This window comes from Callithrix jacchus, chromosome X (genome assembly GCF_049354715.1).
Source record: "Callithrix jacchus isolate 240 chromosome X, calJac240_pri, whole genome shotgun sequence".
In the NCBI taxonomy this organism is placed as follows: domain Eukaryota; kingdom Metazoa; phylum Chordata; class Mammalia; order Primates; family Cebidae; genus Callithrix; species Callithrix jacchus.
Genome location: NC_133524.1, coordinates 70,312,645 through 70,331,354, shown reverse-complemented (window position 1 = coordinate 70,331,354; position 18,710 = coordinate 70,312,645). Strand labels below are relative to the sequence as shown.

Genomic DNA, 18,710 nt, shown 5'->3' with positions numbered 1-18,710 from the left:
AATGGTGGTTTGGAAAGTTACATTACAATGAACAATAACTTTCCAGACTGTATAGGAGAGAAAAAATACACAAGAGAACTGATGTTGGGCATCCACTGATCATAGAGAAAAGGAAACACATCTTCAGTTCTCCATGGAAGTCACTTGCTTCGCAGGTCCTTCCTCCACATCTAGATGGCCACACAGGATGCAAGCAGTGTAGATACGATGTGCACTATAATAATGAAATGAACGCAAAGGAAAACTCACTAAGTGCTTACTCTAGGCCAGGCACTGAGCAAAGCAACTTCAGGTAGATGATCTGAAGAGGAAGCTGCAGAGGAGCCGCTGGACAGAAATGCCTACGCTCTTAGGGAGTCTTCTCCACAGGAGAGAAGGAGGGACACAAAGATAATCCAGAATGATCGGATCCATCACATCAACAGTTAACAGTTATTAAGCGTTTACTCTGGGCCTGGCTTTTAGGCTTGAGGTCTCTTTCAAGCCTCGCATCAGCAGCCCCACCTCCGGGAGCAGCGCCCCCGCATCCCTCAGGCTCTAGCCTGCGGTACTGTTTTCTGCCAGAAGAGGCACTGCGGGGCGGTGCCCATCCGTTCCCACAGCTCCGGGAAGACCCGGGCAGAGGAGGCTTAGCCCCCTCCCCTCCCGCTTCTTCTGCCTCGTCCTCCTCCTCGTCCTCTCCTCGTCCTCCTCCTCGTCTTCCTCCTCGTCCTCCTCCTCCTCGTCCTCCTCCTCCTCCTCCTCCTCCTCCTCCTCCTCCTCCTCCTCCTGCTCCTCCTCCTCCCCGTCCTCCTCTTCTTCCTCCTCCGGGTCTGAGGGCGGCGGTCTCCGACTCAAGACCCTGGGGCTCCGGGTCTTCTCAGCAGCCGCCGCAACAGCCGCGGCGACGTCACTGTCCTCGCGGCCTGGCACACAGCGCTCCGACCGCCGATGCCCGTGGACGCGCATCTCTTCCCAGAGTTCCTGCTTCCTGGGCCAGCCAAAGCCGCAGGTGAGAACGTCCGCGGTAGAGGTGACACCCAGGGCCTGCGGGTCTCAGAGGCCCGGTGGCCTCCTCCTTGCCCAAGAAACCCCCACGGGGGCGCCTGCAGCGGGGACACCAAGTGCTCCCGGGAGCCCTGGGATCACTTCTTCTGAGGCATGGAGCCCCTGCTTAGGTGCTTCCGAAAGTTCCTTTGAGGACCCCAGAGACCCCTAGGCAACCGTCTGCCCTGCCCCGCGCCCCCGCCGCCCCCCGCGCCCCCCGCCGCCCCCCCCGCAGCACCCCGCGGGCCCCCAACCTCCGTGATGCGCATGCCCAGGGGCCCTGTGGGCTAGAAAGTAGCTGAGCTGGTGCAGTACCTGCTGGTTAAGAACCGGAAGACGGTGGCGATCAAAAGGGCAGACATGCTGAAGTATGTCATCAAAAGGTACAGGAGCTTCCTCCCTGAGATTTTCAAGAAAGCCTCTGACCTCCCCGAGTTAGTGTTTGGGTTCTATCTGAAGGAACGTGATCCAGCAGAACACTCCTATGTCCTGATCAGAAAAATCGATCCTGCCCTGGTTTGGGGCCTGACAGGCGACCAGGGCACACCAAAGACCCGGCTCCTGATGCTTTCTCTGGACTCCATCTTCATGCAGGCCGGCTGTGTCCCCGAGGCGGTGGTCTGGGAGGTGTTGAGGGTGTTGGAGGCACATTCGTCTAAAAAGCATTTCGTCTTTGGGGAGTCCATGAAGCTCATCACCAAAGCTAGCGTGCAGCAGGAGTATCTGGTGCACAAATAGGTGTCCCACAGCAATCCCCCGCTCTAGGTATTTTGTGGGGGCTCTCAAAGGAAACAAGACAGATGGAAGTCCCAGAGTTTGTGGCCAAAGTGAATGACTGCCACCCCGTTCCTTTCCGTGGCAGTAAATGAGGCCTTGAGAGAAGAGGAGGCGATATACCCTGTGCCCGAGATGCAGCTGCCGTTGGTGACGTGACAAGTGCCAGTGTTAGTGCCAGTTCCAGTTCCAGGGCCTATGCCATGGCTGAAGCAAGCATCAGCACCAGCACCAATGCAAGTGCCAGTGCCAGGGCTAGAGGCATGGCTGGAGCAATGATCAGTATCCGGGACAGTGCCAGTGCTGGTTGCAGTCTCAGGCTAGTGTCAGGGACTCCTCCTGCCAGCGGTGAAGGCTGAAGCTGAGCCTTCACTTTGTTTTTCTGTGGGTAGTCGAAAGGGCCCCACAGCGGTGGGCACTGGGGCCCTGACTTTTCGAGAGTCGAGGGGTAGAGTGGGGTTAGGGAGAACATGCCGCCCATGGTGTCTGTGTTCCAGTTCTACTTGTGTTTCTCAGTGATTTAGCCTTCAATTTGCATATTGCAAAGTTCTGTTTGCCTTAACTTGTTTTAAAATGATAATTAACTTACAGGAAATAAACCGGTTAAGACTACATGGTGATATAATTATATCAAAGTTGAAACAAAAACCATACCCAAGCATCTTTTTTTTTTCTTTTCAAAATCCTTTGTTCCATAGACACTTGATTGAGTATTTAAGTTGGACATCTAGGTTTATGAATGACGTCAGTCAAATGTTTTATTGTTCTCTGTTTCGGTTTTAGCAGGAGGGATTTGCTGTTTCATAAAATAAATCAGGATACTATATCATTTAATGGCTGTAACTTATCATAGCACTGGAATAAGCTGTTTTTTGGAAGTTTGAGAGACTACCAGTACACTCATTCCCCCCTCCAAATATAAAAAGATAAAAAGGCGATCAGTGTCTGTTGCACAAAATTACAACCGCTCTCTGCTTGTATTTGCCTAATTCTCCAGAATGTAGGGAAAAATAAAATATCAATGATTTAGACACCTTGCTCAACGACTCATTTATTCCACATACATTTACTGACTACCTGCTATATGTGAGGCACTGTGCCGGGCGCTGGAGGTACAGGAATGCACCAGACTCAGCCTCTGCCCCACATCTGAGAGTCTAGATAGAGCTGTCATGTAAGTAAATCAGCCAAATGTATTAATTGCTGGGATGAGGATAAGGACCAGGTGGTATGGGAACCTAGAGGAGAGACACTTAATCCTGGGTGGTGGGTGTCTGGGAGCAAGGAGGGCTTCCTTGCACTGAGATGCCATCTGAGATCTGAAGCACTGAAGGAATCGTAAGTGCAGTGCGTCCCCGAGGCAGGGTATTGTGGGCATTGGGAGCATCCCATGTTCTTCAGTGGAACTGGATGGTCAGAATTTGGGGAGACTGGGGAGAGATGATCTGGGAGTGGGGATGTGTACAGGAGCCAGGAGCCTCAGTTGGTGGACTTCAGGGCTGAGAGAGATTTAAAAAAACAATAAAATAAAATAAAATAAACATGTAGTGGAAAGTGACTCTTTGGAAAGAAGCCACTCTTGGCCCTTGGGTGAGCCGGAGAAAAGACTCCACCTGTGGCATGCCTGGAAGCTGTCCTGGACTCCTGTCCCTGTGCAGTTTCTACAGTGCACACAGCAGGTGCTTTACATTCAGCATCCGTAAAGAGCGATGGGCAAGGGGGTAAGTGTTGCACTCACCGGAGCTGATTCCCAGAAGCCACTGAGCAGATGTTCGTCCCTGAAGTCGGGGAGAGACAGAGCTCAGTGGGTTATACGACTGCAGATAGTTGTTGCTGTTGTTTTCAGAAACAAAGGCCTAGATGTTAGAATGGATAAGTTATCCTGTCTGTACAGAAGGTAAACTGTCTGTAGGGGTGAGAGATAAGTTTAGCCTGGAACAAAGCCTTCGGAAGAGCCTTGGTGGCCAGGCTGAGGAGCTCAGACCCGATTTGGCTGTCCCAGGAAGCTATGGAGGTTTTCTGAGCAGGGTGCGGGATCTGATGAAAGCCAAACCCTAGCAAAACTACAGTGGCCAGCACTAGCGTGGTTTTCAAAGGACCAGTATTCTCCATGCCTCTGAATGATCGTGGTGGGTATAGTGATTATAATAACTAGCTTAAAATTATCTTCAATTCTTAGAGATTGACATGCATGTTTTACATCCCTGCCCGCTGCCCTTGCAAAGCCTTTTTGTGCCCTTCGTCACAAACACCGTGGGATCCTGCCACCAGTCGTCTCTAGGCCTACCCTACCATATGTAGGATCCAGAGAATGTTACATTGTAACATTCGCATTCCTCTGCTGGCATCAAAGAAAGGCTGGAGGTGGTGGTGGTCGGGTGGGGGTGGGGGTCAAAATATGAAAACATGTAATCTGAGGTGAATGGGAAAGTGATTTGGAAGGGCTCTGTCTTAGTTTGGGGTGGGGATAGTTGGAGCTGAGTATGTGTACCTCAATCTGAGGCCTTTCCTCAAAATCCCAAGCCACTTGCTCTCCATTTGAAGCCAGTAAACATTGTCAGGTATGAAGGGTGCATGCATTTGGGCAGGGAGAGATGATATATTTTCCACACTGTTACACTGAATTGCGCTCCTCAAGGCCCATAGCAAGATACCTGTGGAAAAGGCATTGTGTGTAGGCCACAGTCCTAACAGGTACTTAGGAACAAGCAATGCTGTCCCATGACTATCACCACATACATGGGTCCAGATACGTGTATATGTCTTACGCTCCCCTCCAAAAGCCAACCCTATCCCAACTAAATATCTTTCTCCAGAGGTGTAAAAAGATATTGACCCATAAAACCACCCCACACTTCCAGATTTATTTCAGTCTCAACGAGAGAGAAGCAAGAGAATGTGCCAGCAGGGAGGATGGGTCAGCCTCCTGTGAGAGTGGGTCCTTGAGAGTGTTGTTCTCCCCTGGGCAGGCTGAAACACTGGAGCCGCCCAGTCTGCAAAGCTGAGGGCCCCACTCTGGGAGCACCAGTGGGATTCGGCTCCTCATTCAGAAAGTAAACAGATCAATGTAATTTGACATTGGCCCCTATGAGGTCTTCCCGCCCATTACTGTGTGTCCGAAAGGCCTACTGTCTCTCCACTGACCGTGGTGATTTCTTGTGTTGCAATTTCAAACAAGTTAAAGAAACAAGTGTGCTCCAACCCCCCTTTCAGAATTCTCCCGCTGATACTGTGTTGCAGCACATACCAAGGTCACCTTAGGAAGGCAAAAGAAAAAAAAAAATGAAGCCCTCATCTTCTGTAAAGGAACAATGCGTAGTTGGAGACGAGGTCGCCTGTTGGAAGGGCTCTCTGTCTTGCGGTGGGGCAGGGGGGCTTGGGAGCTCTCTGTCAGTACAGGGGTTAACGCCTTTTCTGAGATCCACAGATTCTTCCTCCACATGACCCTCCCGCCTCCGCCTGCAAACACCGCCCAGTTTTCCTCAGATATGAAGACCGTGTGCACTGCTGGGGGGAGAGAGACGTTACTCCGTCCTCATTCCTGCATGTAAGTGCCCCACCAGGGTCAGAGCTGCCAGCTGTGGAAGACTCACCGTTGGCTGGCCACAGCCCATTGCCACCAGGACCCAGGAACAAGCAGCGCTGCCTCGAGGAGGAGGGCGGACAGCCTAACAGGGCTAAGGGAGATGCTAGCTCTCTCCCTCCACAACCCCACCGCCATGAAAGCTGACCACCCCCAGTTCACCCGACTTGTTGAAAGTTACATCAAATACCACAAAGCGAAAAACAGTCAAGCGTGCCAGCGTTTATTTCAGGCCCGGTGACCGGGACACCGCGGGCGAGCAGGGGCATGGAGCAGCAGAGGGGGCTAGGTCGCCGTCCAGGCCTTTGTGTCTGTGGCTCCGGTGGTCTCAGATTCTGAGTGTCCGGTGTCCTCTCCTAGGGAGAAAAGCAGAGTGACAAGTGGACCCTTGGAAGCCCTGTGGCTTTCTGGCTTGGTCTGAGGTTCTCTTGGTGGAACGGGAAGGGGTGGCGGATGGGCTTGGCGGTGAGCAGTGAGAGAGGCGGAGGCTGGCTCCCAAGGAGCTCTCACCTGAAGCACTTGGTGAAACACGCCAGGGCTCTCTGGAACCGGTTCCTCCAAGACCCTCGCAGAAGAGCAGGTTCCCTGGGCAAGCCTGCACCACCGGATGGGTCCTCCGTGGCGTCAGAGGCAACAGCCAACTCCTCAGGATCTTTCTGTGGCCCTTTCACATTCTGAAAGACAAACTAAAGAGCCGGCTCCTAATGGCCCCTCCCATCCCTGGCTTCCCTTACCCCCTCCGGCAACTGTTGTGTGCCTCCCCCGGCCCTCTTCCAGGGGCTGGGGATGCAGCAGTGACCTGCACAGACGAAAGTCCGGCCTCCTGGAGGACATTCCAGGACAATGGAGGGAAGCCAGACTCACCAGATCAGCAGGTGGAAGGAAGGGAGTGAAGATCATGCTTCCCAGAGTCTGTGATGTGCCAGTGGGGACCAACACGGCTTCGTTGAAGACACCGGTGAAGCTCGTCACTCTGCCGGGTGCAAAGAGGCCGAGGGCCTGCCCCCTCCACGCCCCATTCAGCTCCTCTGCCCCTTCCCCATCGCCCCTCCCTCCTCCAGCCTTGTGCTCCAGCAGTGGATACATTTGTGGTATGTCACGTTCCCTCTGTTCCTGTGTCTCTTACTCCCACTCCTCCAATCTTTCTTTCCTGTGCTTCTTCCTCCTGACCCTCCTAGCAGGCTTGAGCCACGGTTCTGCTAGCTGAGCAGAACAGCCCTGAAGGTCCTCCTGGAAAGAACACGATGTGTAGAGGTCTTCTGGCGGTAGCTCATCTTATTTGGCAATGAATGGTTCATTGCATTCCAAGGTCACACAGGGTCCTAGTTTGCCGTGAGCAGGAGCATTCCAGTTTTAAACCTTAAAGGCCCCTGGCCCGGGAAAACTCTCCATCCCAGGCAAACTGGGACAGTTGGTCATCCTACTTGATTCATGTGGGCACTATTGCGACATTAGCGTGAACTGTTTTTCTCACATTTTACAGTTGAACCTTGTAGATGAAATTGTAAGAGTGATTCTGATACATAAGACGTCGTCATTTATGAGTAATGGATGTGCATTGAAGGCTCTTTGTATCTTCATAGGGTGGAGGTAAATGCAGCATTATGTGTTTGCCCCCTGAATACACATCCACTAAAAGACTATGATTGGACCTCAGCCATCACATCTGCTCTTGGGGTGTCACAACAGAGTTCTAGGTGGACCCAGAGTTACAGAGACAAGGTCAGGGGAAGGAGCCGAGAAAGAGGTTAACAAGACCACAGATGCTGCAGATGGGATTCACACGAAGATGTCCTTCCCACCAGCCAGGCCATCGCTGGCCTTGTAAGGTAATGAGATTAGTAACGTTAGAGGTGTTGAAACACAGCCCGGGTGGTCACTTGTACACTATGCCGCAGAGAGGAGAGTTCAAATGGTTCCAGACAGCCCTGAGATTCACAGGATTCCTGTGCAAATCAGAGGTAAAGAGCCCTTAGCTTTCATGTGAATGCATAATTCCCTCTGATGTGCACAGAAATTCTCACCAAAATCTTGTGAATTTCCAGCAAGTGTTGCGAAATACTTAGAAACTCCTCCAAGAAGTGAGCAGGTCTTGTCTGTCCTATCTTCCTTTTCTCTCCTTGAGTCTACTCCAGTTGGGTTTCCTCCTCCACCACTCCACTGAAACTTAGGAGGTAATTGAACATGAACCAATGAGCAAGTGAAAGTAATGTTTCTTATAGTTGTATGTGACTAGCTATGTGATTAAAATGACCAAACTGGCAAGTTGTGTTTAAATGCTTAATAAAAGCTAGGTTTACATTGTTAACTTAAAAAATGAATAGAAATGAAGACCCAGAAAGCTACACTGTCATCTCTCAGCACAACTTTCATTCTCACATAAAGAAACTCATTTTCTAAGTAGGAAGGTTGTTCCGAACTGCCGGAGATTCCCAGGAATGAAGGCCCAGGTTTTGTGGAGTTTTCATCTGTCTCCTTGTAGACGCAGCCATCTGCCACCAGGTGGCAGAACAAGACGAGAAAACTGTGCCCCACGGAATCCCTGAGCCCCTTCTGCTGCAGTTTTTGAGTGAGTTTTCTCAGGGGCCGGGATCTGTCCCGGGGAACCATCCCAAGGTCTTGCCCTCCTAAGATATTCCAGGGTGTACCCAGGGCCTGGTCCGGGGTTTCTGACGTCTACGATGACGCTTAAGGCAGTGACAGGGATCAGCAGGGCCTCCGGGCTAGGAGACTCAACTCACCTCCTCATTTAGTAACCCTGGGGTGTGGCAGTAGGTTGCTTTAGGCAGGACGAGGGGCCAGTTGTATCTGTCAGTATGTCAGGGTAGTGACATCTGTGATTCTGCAGGGACATTTGGACAGCAGGGAATCAGAAACGCGGGAAAGTGAGGGTCAGCAACCGAAAACCTTGCCAACTGCTATGGACTGAATTGTGTTCCTCCACCCCGCAATTAGTGGTTTGAAGCCCTGACCCCTAATGGGACTGTATCTGGAGCTAGAGCCTTTAGGAGGGAATTGGGGTTACATGAGGTCATAAGGGTGGAGGCCTGCTCCGACAGGATTAGTGTCCTTATGAGATGAGAGGCCACAGAGCTCATTGTATCTGTCAGTATCTCGAGGTAGTGACAACTGTGATTCTGCAGGGACATTTGGACAGCAGGGGTGTCTCTTCCTCTCTGCACCGCATGCACCCAGGAAAGGCCGTGTGACGTCTTAGCAAGAAGTAGGCCAACCATGAGGAGAGCCTTCACCAGAAACCAAATCGGAGAGCCTTCACCAGAAACCTTGATCTTGATCTTCCCACTTGGCAGAACTGTGAGAAAATAAATGTCTGTTGTTTAAGTCACCCAGCCCGTGGTATTTTGTTATGGCAGCCCGAGCGGACTAATACACCAACCTAGAGATTCTTCAAAGAAATGAGTCCCGGGCTGGCCCAGAAGGCCAGGCTGCTCAGTCCCCGGAGCCTGATGGCAGGTGAGGAGGACAACCCTGCCCAGCCCAGTCGCATTTTCTTTTCTTTCTGAGTCTCCTTTGAGAAAATAAGCTGCCTCGGTGCAATTGCCTTGAAGGGACGCAGAGTTCTGCAAGGAGTCAGGGAGGGGCTGTGAGTGACGGTGATAAGACCCACCCCCGAACCCCCACACCCTGCAGATGGATGGGATTTATATCAAGAAAGGCTACCATGTCAGTCCCCAGCTTTATGCCGTGTCTCCCTCAGCTGAGATTTAAACGAGTATGTAGGGATTCAAGAAAAAGTTGATTTTAAAATTTGGAACGGATGTTACAGGGAGGAGGGGTCAACTGGATTTTGCCAGCCCTGAGATTGAACTGGATAAATTACAGGTAAATTATATGTGTGAAAGCACTGGGTACATGAGAGGATCTCAACACAATTTTCTTGGCTTGCAAGCAAGTTTCGCAGAAGCTCCTGCAAGAGGGGAAGTGACTCTTCTTATTATTACGAATCGCAACAGTTTCTTTTATTAAAGACCTGTTTACAATATTGTCTTAGTTACGCAAATACAGATGATAAAACAATAGTCTCCTTTGTCCACCCCTCTCCATCTCTAGCCCCCTCAGCAATGGTTTAATGTGTTTCCTCGAAAATTCCTCAGTCAATGCATTTACACGCACATACATACACTAATAGAAACATGTGCTTGCCTTTCGTGGGGTCATAAGATACATATTGGCTCATGATGCACGTATTGTGTGGCACTTGATTTTTGCGTTTTACAGCAAGTCTGGGTGAACTTCTCCTGTCAGTTCGTGAAGAACTATCTCATCGTTTTTAACTTCTACACAGTGTTCTAGGTGATATGCCATACTTCTTTAACTGCTTCCACACACAAGGACCTTTCACATTTTTCCCCCAACTTTTAAAGTTCTCAAAAGTTTTTCCAATATCCTTGTTCACAGAGGATGTGTCACTCTAGAAGAGATACACAGAAATGGAATTTTGGCACAAAACTCTACAAATATTTGAACCCTGAGCAACCATTGATAAATGGATCTGAAAAGAGGTGGGACCAATTTATTCTCTCAGGAGCAGGGTAGGATAGTGTTCATTGTCCTTCACCGTCGCTCTTGACGTTATTCGTTCCTTTAAATATTTGCTAATCTGGTGGTTGATATATGAAAGGTTTTGAGACAAAGTCTTCCTTGCAGAATCTGTGAGAGTCCAGGGCTGGTCATGCCAGGGCGGGTCATGTTCGACATACTCAGATGCCACCTCCAGTGGACCAGTTGGGGAGAGGCCAAGAAAGGCATAGCAGAGCACAGCAGAGAGTGACAGGAGGAAGTTTCGGGGTCCATGAGAAGGCTCAGAGAGGGCACCCACTCAGCCCTGGGGGTTGTAATGGAGTCAGTGGAGGCTTCCCAGAGGATTAGACGCCTGAAATGCGTGAGGAAAGAAATTAGTCAGGGAAAGGGAGAGGAGGAACAGCACTTGAAGCACAAAGACCAGGCCACTGAGGTGATTTTGGAAACTGCAAATAAGCAGAGCCAGTTTCTATTCTGTGCACTTGTAGCAGTCAAGGTTGGCTACCACGAGGCGGTGCAGGATTAGAAACGTGTGTCCCAGTGGAGTCCCTGAGTTCCTCTGCTGCAGTTCTCTAGAATGAGTGTGCTCGGTCAGGGGCTAGCCTGAATTCCAAGGTCCGGCCCTTGAAGATCTTCTGGGTTGCATCAAGGCCCTGGCCTAGAGTTTCTGAAGTCTGTCATGGGACTCAAGATACTGAGATATATATATCTATCTATCTCTCTCTCTCTCCATATATATATGTGTGTGTATATATATATATATATATATATTTTTTTTTTTTTTTTTCTTTTTCTTAAGGACCTAGCCTGGGAGACTCAAGTCAGCTGCCCACCCATTCTGTAGCCCTGGGCTATGAAAAGAGGCAATTTTAGGCAGGGTGTGATGCCAGTGGTGTCATGAAGTATCTTAGGGAATAGTGAGGGCAACCTTAGAGGATGCTGAGAATACTTGCACTGGGGCTCATGGGAGGCATAAGAGCCCCCAGGACAGCAGTGCCATCAGGTGACTTGCAACTAGGCAGTTGGCTGACACAGTAGGTAGCTGTGAATGTAGCAGTCCCCTAAGCCACAGGGTCACTGAATGCGTGAGAAGAACAAGAATTTGAAGATCATTTAGCCAAGGATTTCAGTATGTCGATAAAGCAATGAAAGCTCAGAAAGGTATAGCAACTTGCTCAAGGTAACACAGAGAAAAAATGTGTCATTATGCTGAGACAGTGAAGTGAGGACACTGTGACAGACAGATGAAACCTGTCTTCCCCTGGACCTGAGAGGTTCTAGAAACCAAGACTCTGTGCAAATGGGTCATCACAGCAAAGCGCCTGAGGAGGTTCATGGCAGCCAGTTCCCGATCAGCAGCAGTGGTGTGCCTCTGAGGATGTAATGTGTGAGGCTGTCTTGGTGCGTGAATCAGTCTCTGGTGGGTGGTGAACACGGGGCTCTGGGACTGGCGCTCTCTCTCTTTCTCTGTTTCTCTCCGTCTCTCTGTCTCTGTCTCTGTCTGTCTCTCTCCTCTCTCTCCTCTCTCTCTCTCTTTCTCCCTCCCCCCCCGCTCTCGCTCTCTCTCTCTCTCTCTCCCTCTCTCTCCCCCCCTACCCCGTGTTCTTGTGTGTGTTCTAGAAGTGAGATCCTTTTGTCACCAAGCCCTGCTCTATTAAATCCCGTTAGGACCACTTGGGTTTCGACAGCTGTTTTCCAAGTCATGGCCCCTTGTAAACCCACTGGATTGGTTGGAGGGTGCTATCATTGCAGCCAAGGATCCTCCCTCCAAGCCCAAGGGGAGGAGGGAATAAGGTGGCCTCAAATCTTGTCCCCTGGGCCTGAGCCCCTTAAGCTGCAGTGGCAGCTTCATCCATGTCTGTGTCCCACACAGTCTCACATCCCTTGCTCTTCCTATGTTCAGGCAGTCCCGATTCATTTCTGGACTGGAGGAAAGGCCTCAGCACCTCCAGGAAGGCAGGAAAACAACTGGCTCATGCTGGGAGGGAGGCTCTGGGCTCCAAGTTGGAGGAAATAAAAGGGATACTTCTCACCCTTATCCCAGGTCAGAGAGTCTAAGCACAGCAAAGCTTTAGTGGACACATGCTCATTGATTCATTTTCTTCAGTAAAGATTTATCGGTGCCATGCTGTACGTAAAGCCCTGTGTCCAGGTACTGGCTGTTCCAGGACTAATGAGGTAGAGCTCCTGCTCCAGAGATGAGAGTCTGGGTGAGGACAGTCAAGCAAATTGACCTGCCAGAGGTGGCAGTCTAGCATGAAAAATGCTACGATAGAGAAGAGTACACAGTGTGTTCGTCAAATATTTCATCATACAGATAGGGAAATGGAAGCTCAGAAAGGTATAGCAACTTCGCCAAGGTAACACAGAGAGAAAATGGATCACTGTGGTGAGACAGTCAAGTGAGGACACTGTGATTGGGACTGGCATAGTGGAGGGGAGAAACGTTACCAAGGGAAGAAGGAAGGGTTCTTTTTTTGAGGGTAGGAACATCGGAGATCAAAAGGACAACTGAAAGGCTGAGTAAGGAAATGGTGGTTCCAGAGGAGAGCCATAAGTGCAAAGGCCCTGAGGCAGGGCGGAATCAAAAGTTATTTGGGGGGTTACTGAAGGCAAATTTTAGCCATGATGTGGAGAAAGATGAGGCTGTAGGAGAGGAGCAGAGTTGAGATGTCCAGATGGAAAGTCTGAGGGATGAGAGACACTGTCCTGCATAGAAAGCGGCTCTTACCGAATCATCTCATTTGGATCCAGGTGGCATAGCAGGAAGTCTCCATTGCTGGTCCAGGATGAGTCCCGGGCTCCCGTCCCTGTGTAGTTTTCTACAGTGCGTACGCTGGGCCTTCTAAACACACCAACGCTAGGGCATAATGGTGAGGTCAGAGTGATGCCCACTCAAGCTGTTCCCTAGAAGCCAGTGACCGGATACCATCCTCTGTGATCGGGGGAAGCTGGCAAACAGTGCATAATGAGGACATTGATATGGGTTCATCTAGAATAAAACCAGGATGACATAAAGAAGGTCTGGGTTTCTAGTGGGTGGGGGAGGGAAATGAGTACAACGAGGCAGAATTGTGGGGATAAGATATTGGAATCAGGCATCGGTGAGAGGGGAAGGCAGAGAAAGAGAGAAAGTGAGGAGAGGGGGAGGAAGGGAGTGACAGAGGGAGGGAGGGATGGGGCCAGGGAGAGAGTGAGGAATCTAGGGAGGGAGGCAGAAGAACATTAGGCCCTTTACATAAGGGATATGGCCGATGGGCTGCAATCTGCTGGGGCTGCCTCTCTCACACCAGAATTTTTGGAAAAGTATCCACTCTGATGTGCCTCTCTTCCTGGAGAACAGATGCCTTTGTCCTACATGCTAGGAAGATAATTTTCCTGCACGGCGTTTGGATTTTTGTTTTTGCTTTTTGCCACTGGAATGACCCGGAGTCGCTGGGGAGCTTCCAAGAGGAGGATGCAGGGTCCCAGATCAACTATATCACTCCTCATGGCTGCCACATACTGAGGGCCTCATACACTTCGCCGTGTGAATTACGTAAGCTGACACTTATCTTTCCAACAGTACTGCAAGTTCAGTGTCAGTCAGATTTCACAGAGGTGTAACCTGGGGCCGGAGACTTCGAGATATTCGTCCAAGGCCACATAGATATTTATCGACAAAGCTGGGACTTGACCCTAGGTCTGACTAAAATGTGGGTGCACCGTGCACCACCCTGGCACCTGCGAACCCCTCCCAGCCTTAATCAAGCCTTCTGTGTCTTGCACCCAGTCCCTAGCCCACAGATCCTCCCCCTGTCTTAATTACTATTGATTGCTGCATTAAAATCTACCACAAACATATCAGCTTAAAACGATAAACAGTTTTAATCTCAGAGTTCTGTGGATCAGGGATCTGGGTATGGCTTAAATGGATCCTCTACTTCCGAGTCTCTCCCAAGACTGGCATCCCAGGGGCAACAGTCTCATCCGTAGGCTCGACCAGGGAAGGATGGACTTCCCAGCTCACCCATGCGGCTGTTGGCAGGATCCAGTTCCTCATCTGTAGGCTCAACTGGGGAAAGACTGACTTCCAAGCTCACTCATGCGATTGTTGGCAGGATCCCGTGGGTTGCTGGCCTGAGGACCTCAGTTTGTCTGTGGCTGCTGGCCAGGGACTTTCATCAGCTCCTCGCCAGCTGGCCTTCACCATCTGGGCGAGCACACGTGCAAGAAGAGCCTGAGGGAGAAAACGAATGCCAGCAGGTCGGAAGTCACAGTCTTGTTATAGCCTAAGCATGGAAATGAGACGCCATCGCCTTTGCCAAATTTTGTTGGTTAGAAGCCAGTCACTAGGTCCAGCCCACCCTCAAGGGGAAGGAATTCCATAGGGGCATGGGTACCAGACGGGGGGATCCTTGGAAGCCATTCTGGAAGGCTGCCCACCACACCTGCTCCTGCACCCACTTCAGTATACTGAGCCCCTTTGGGTATCAACTGCCTTGACGGAGCAAATGGTTGATGGGCCACCTTGGACTGTGCTACGTGGCCTGAATCTATCTGATCCCACCTCTCTTCCAGCAGGCCCAGGACTCGAGTCTGCCCGGCCTTGCGTTCCTCCCCATCCCTACCAACTACTCCCGGTCACTGAGCCCATGGGACGTCACAGCAGCTGAAAATGGACCTTCTCCCTGTGACTGAAGCACATACCCATCAGCCGAGTGGGACTGGGACCCAGGATGGTGCTCCAGACCTCTCCTAGTAAAACAGAGATGAAGAGCTCAGTTCACCCACTGAGACAGGGCCCACCTCAGGAGAACATGGGTATAGGTGGGAGAGGGCTAGGTCCAGAGTTATCTGTGAAAGCTGCTGAGATGTTCTTGCTTTTGCCCTCTGGGTTGGGATTCTGGGTAGAATCTTCCCATGTTCTCCAGCAGGCATCAGAGAAACATCTCTAAGGCAACGTGGGAGCACCCATGCCGGAGAAAGAGCAGCTCTGAAGCTGCGTGGAGACCCAGAAGTGTTCAGACGTCTAGGATGGGAGACCTACGCTAGGGAGGAGAGGAGTGAGGCTACATCGGGGATGCTTTCTGTGCCTCCATAATGTATTTAACTCAAAGGCAGAGAGACATGTGAAGCACATACAGATAGGAAAGCATTTTTAAGTAGGATGCTGGCTGCTGTATTCTTCTGGTTTTCTGTAGGTTTGAAATATTTCAGTGGTACAATACTCTAAAAGTAGAAAACAGAAGAGAAGGAGGGGCGCTCAGGGACCCTGCACTCCATATTTCCCAGGTGTGTCTCAGAGCCAAATGCATCAGGTTGCGGGGGGCGGCATGGTGAACTTGCGAGTTTCCTAGGAACCCAACAGTTCCATTAGGCTGTGGGGATTGGGACCGCAGGTGGCTGGACACCCACGGCAGAATCTTAGCCAGGAGCAGACCCATCCCAGAGAAGCCTGGGCTTTTTCCAGTTTTGGGAAGCACCCACCAGACTCAGCTCTTCTCCCTGCTGCTGTTTTCTTGCCATGCTTATCAGGAGCAGCTTACAAAAAGACACGGTGTGATAGTGAGAGATAAACAACCTGAGGTGATGGATGAGGTCATGTGCTGGAGGGGCTCTCTCCAAGGTTGGGGTCGGGGTTGCTGTGGTCAGATTAGAACCTAATGCCTCTGAAGCCTTTCCTGTGGATTCTTCGACATCTTCTCTCCTGACCTCACCTCTCTGCCCCTCAACTCACAGCCCTCCTCCCCGGCCCAAGGGCTATCCCTCAGTCACTGCCCATCAGGCACCCTACATGAAGTTTTTGAAGCCAGTAGCACGTTTACTGTCCATCAACCACTGTGCTATTTCAAAAGTGACTCGGGGATATGCACTACCTACCGCTCCAAGACACAAGGGCAGCAATCCATATGGCTAGGTCCCCTGTGCCTAACTCTCTCCACAACGACCCCCTGCCCCGCTACCTCCACTGAAAGACACAAACCACAAATCACAGGAGGTGGATGTTCATGTGGAGAGGGACATCAAATATCATACCACTGAAAGAGTCAAGTGTGCCAGCATTTATTTCAGGCCCACTGGGGCGAGCAGGGGCACAGGGCAGCAGAGGGGGCTCCGTCACCATTCATGGGTCTGTGTCTGCGGCTCCCATGGTCTCAGTTTCCGAGTGTCCAGTATCCTCCCCTAGGGAGGAAAACAGAGTGACAAGTGGACCCTTGGGAGCCCTGGGGATTCTGGCCTGGCCTGAGGTTCTCTTGGTGGAACAGGAAGGGGAGGCCACTGGGCTTGGCGGTGAGCAGTGAGAGAGGTGGAGGCTCTCACTGGAAGCACTTGGTGAAACACGCCAGGGCCCCCTGGAACCAGCTCCTCCAACACCCTCGCAGAAGAGCAGATTCTCTGGGCAAGCCTGTGCCACTGGATAGGTCCTCTATGGTGTTGGCAAAATAAATGAAGGGCATAGTGTCCTTAACTGAGCCAGTCCTGTTCAGGAAAACAGAGAAAAATCATTCTAGCCAGCACTAACATTGCTTCCTTTATTCATCGAGTGTTTGCTGAGGGCCTGTTATGTGCACACCAGGCTCAGTTTCAGGTACTGCGGATACAGCAATGAACTCTAGAGATCCAGATCCCAGATCTCCTGGGGCTGACTATCTGCCATGCTGGTGGGAAATCAGGCTCACCATGTCCTCAAGAGTTTGCTCTTCCTTGGGAAGGCCAAAAAATGGAGCTGCCCACCTTGCAAAGTTGAGGGCACCAGTCTGGGGGATGCGGCTTTCTCTATACAGTCCCAGCTCAGGACTCAGCGAAGTTCATGTTTTCTGAGAAGTGCGACGTACATGTGGTGTCTGAAAGGACTTATTGTCAGAGCCTGGCAGAACTCTTCATTGTGCTGGGCCTCTGGCTCAGGGCCTGTCCCTTGTGTGAAATTCCATCCCCGTGTCCCTGGCCTGGATCTTCACCCTCCCCTCCTGTAGGTGAGTATGCTCTTTTCAAGCAGTTGATACATTCTCATAAACTCCCTCAAGTGCTGAGATGCCTCGTTACCTAGCATCGTCGCTTTCTTTTCCTCTCTCCCGGCTCTCCCTTGAACCCACTCTAATCAGCTTCCAGCCCCACCACACGACTCTCACATAGATGATTAAATGACTAATTGAAAGTGATGGTTTCTGATTTCCATGCTACTCTACTTATATAAGCCTAAAGACTTAAGGAAAGATCTATTTTGTACATTGTTAACTTTAAGGTTTACTGAAATTCAAACCGGGGTACTTGCCAATTATATTTTCCCCCCTCACTAGCTCCATCTTCATGTCAAGAAACTCAGTGAGTATACAACCCTGAAACTAACCCTGAATTCCCAATGAGCAGAACCCCAGCATTGCCGGGTGATCCACAATCAAACTCCAGGTTTCTCCTCTGTGCATTAGTGGAAGCCAAGGTAGGGCGCTCGAGGGAAGCATGGATGTAGAAAACTGTGTCTCACGGATCCCGGAGTTTTTTTAGCTGTAATTTTTGATTCAGACTGCTCAGTCAAGACTCAGGCTCAGCCTATGGGAGCCTTCCAAGGTCCTGGCCTTGAGGATGCCCAAGGTTTTGTCCCGGGCTTGACAGAGCCCTTTTAGAACCCTGCGATGGGCCTTGAGACAGTGGTATCTGAGCCCCCAGGGCTCTGGTCTAGGAAGCATCAGTTTTCCCACCCTACTTCTAGTTACAATTGGTGTCAGGAGGAAAAAAGAATTTGGGGATGCACCATATCGTAAATATATTAAGCTGTTCAATCCCTGACAAATGGCACTCCAAATGTGGAGTGCACATTTGGTGCACAGTGTGAATCTGCGCCAATTCACACTACCAGCGTCAGAACGTCAGTGTATGACACCCGATTTGCATCATTACAATTTTAAATGTTTGTCAAGTTGCAGTTTGAAAAGTGGAATCTCAATTGTTATCTTAATTCCATTATGACTTGTGATGTGGAGCGCCTATTCCTTTCATAGTGGCCATTTGTATTTCTATAAATGGCCTGCTTAGATTCGTTGTTAGCTTTTCTACTGTTGTTTGTTCTCCCATGCGTTTCCTGAATTGTCTCGTCAGAGTTACCTGTATATTGCAAATATGATTCTTCGGTCTGTTATAATTGAAGAACATGTTTGTTCCCAGCCTCTCACTTCTGTTTGCAATTTAATTCCTGTGTCTTCTTGTATGGACACTTTTCATTTGGGGTGTTCATACCGGCTGCTTTACTCAGGCCTCACCACAACCATGCGAGGTTGTTAATGTTTACCTCAGTTTTCTTTTTGTTTGGTTGGTTTTATTGGCATTTAATGAATACTTATTGAGTTAGGTGTCAGAGATACTCTACACACGGGAGATAGAATCACCACAGTTCAATGTGCCAAGAACACACTGAGGGCTGGTGGCCCAGTAATGAGCTCTACCCTTACAGAGCTTCCCACCTGTAAGAGTTCCAGGCACACTCTTAAACACTTTATTTCTCATTCACGATTTAAAAATGTATTACTTACACATAATTATACATATTTATGGGGTACCGTGTGATGTTTCAACCCCTGTATGCATTGTATAATCATCAAGTCACGGTAATTACCATATCCATCACTTTAAACATTTTTCATTTCTTTGCAGTGTTAACATTTAAAATCTTCTAGATTTAAAATCTTGAAGTATACACTCCATTGGTATCTTCTATACTCATTCTACTGTGTAATAGAACTCCAGAACTCATTCTCTCTGTCAAACCATAACTTTTTACCCTTTACCAACCTCTCCCCTCGCCCCACAT

At 50.1% G+C, this 18,710-nt stretch overlaps 1 protein-coding gene and 1 non-coding gene across 4 annotated transcripts in view; one reads left to right on the top strand and one right to left on the bottom strand.

Annotated features, from left to right (window-relative positions):
• The first annotated feature begins 552 nt into the window (after positions 1-552).
• Positions 553-18,710, top strand: part of LOC144576405 (doublesex- and mab-3-related transcription factor C1) — a 73,340-nt gene continuing 55,182 nt past the window's right edge. The window contains exons 1-2 of one of the 3 annotated variants that reach the window (XM_078363562.1): positions 553-991; positions 6,967-7,212. The gene's annotated coding sequence lies outside the window, so the exon portion shown is untranslated. The remainder of the gene's footprint in view (positions 992-6,966; positions 7,213-18,710) is intronic. The other 2 variants (XM_078363561.1, XM_078363560.1) reach the window with 2 other exon arrangements.
• On the bottom strand, positions 5,586-6,340 carry LOC103790275 (uncharacterized). Its single transcript, XR_013531671.1, has 3 exons — positions 6,248-6,340; positions 5,894-6,069; positions 5,586-5,739 (listed from the first exon to the last, which is right to left on the bottom strand). It is a non-coding gene; the product is annotated as an uncharacterized LOC103790275 (transcript).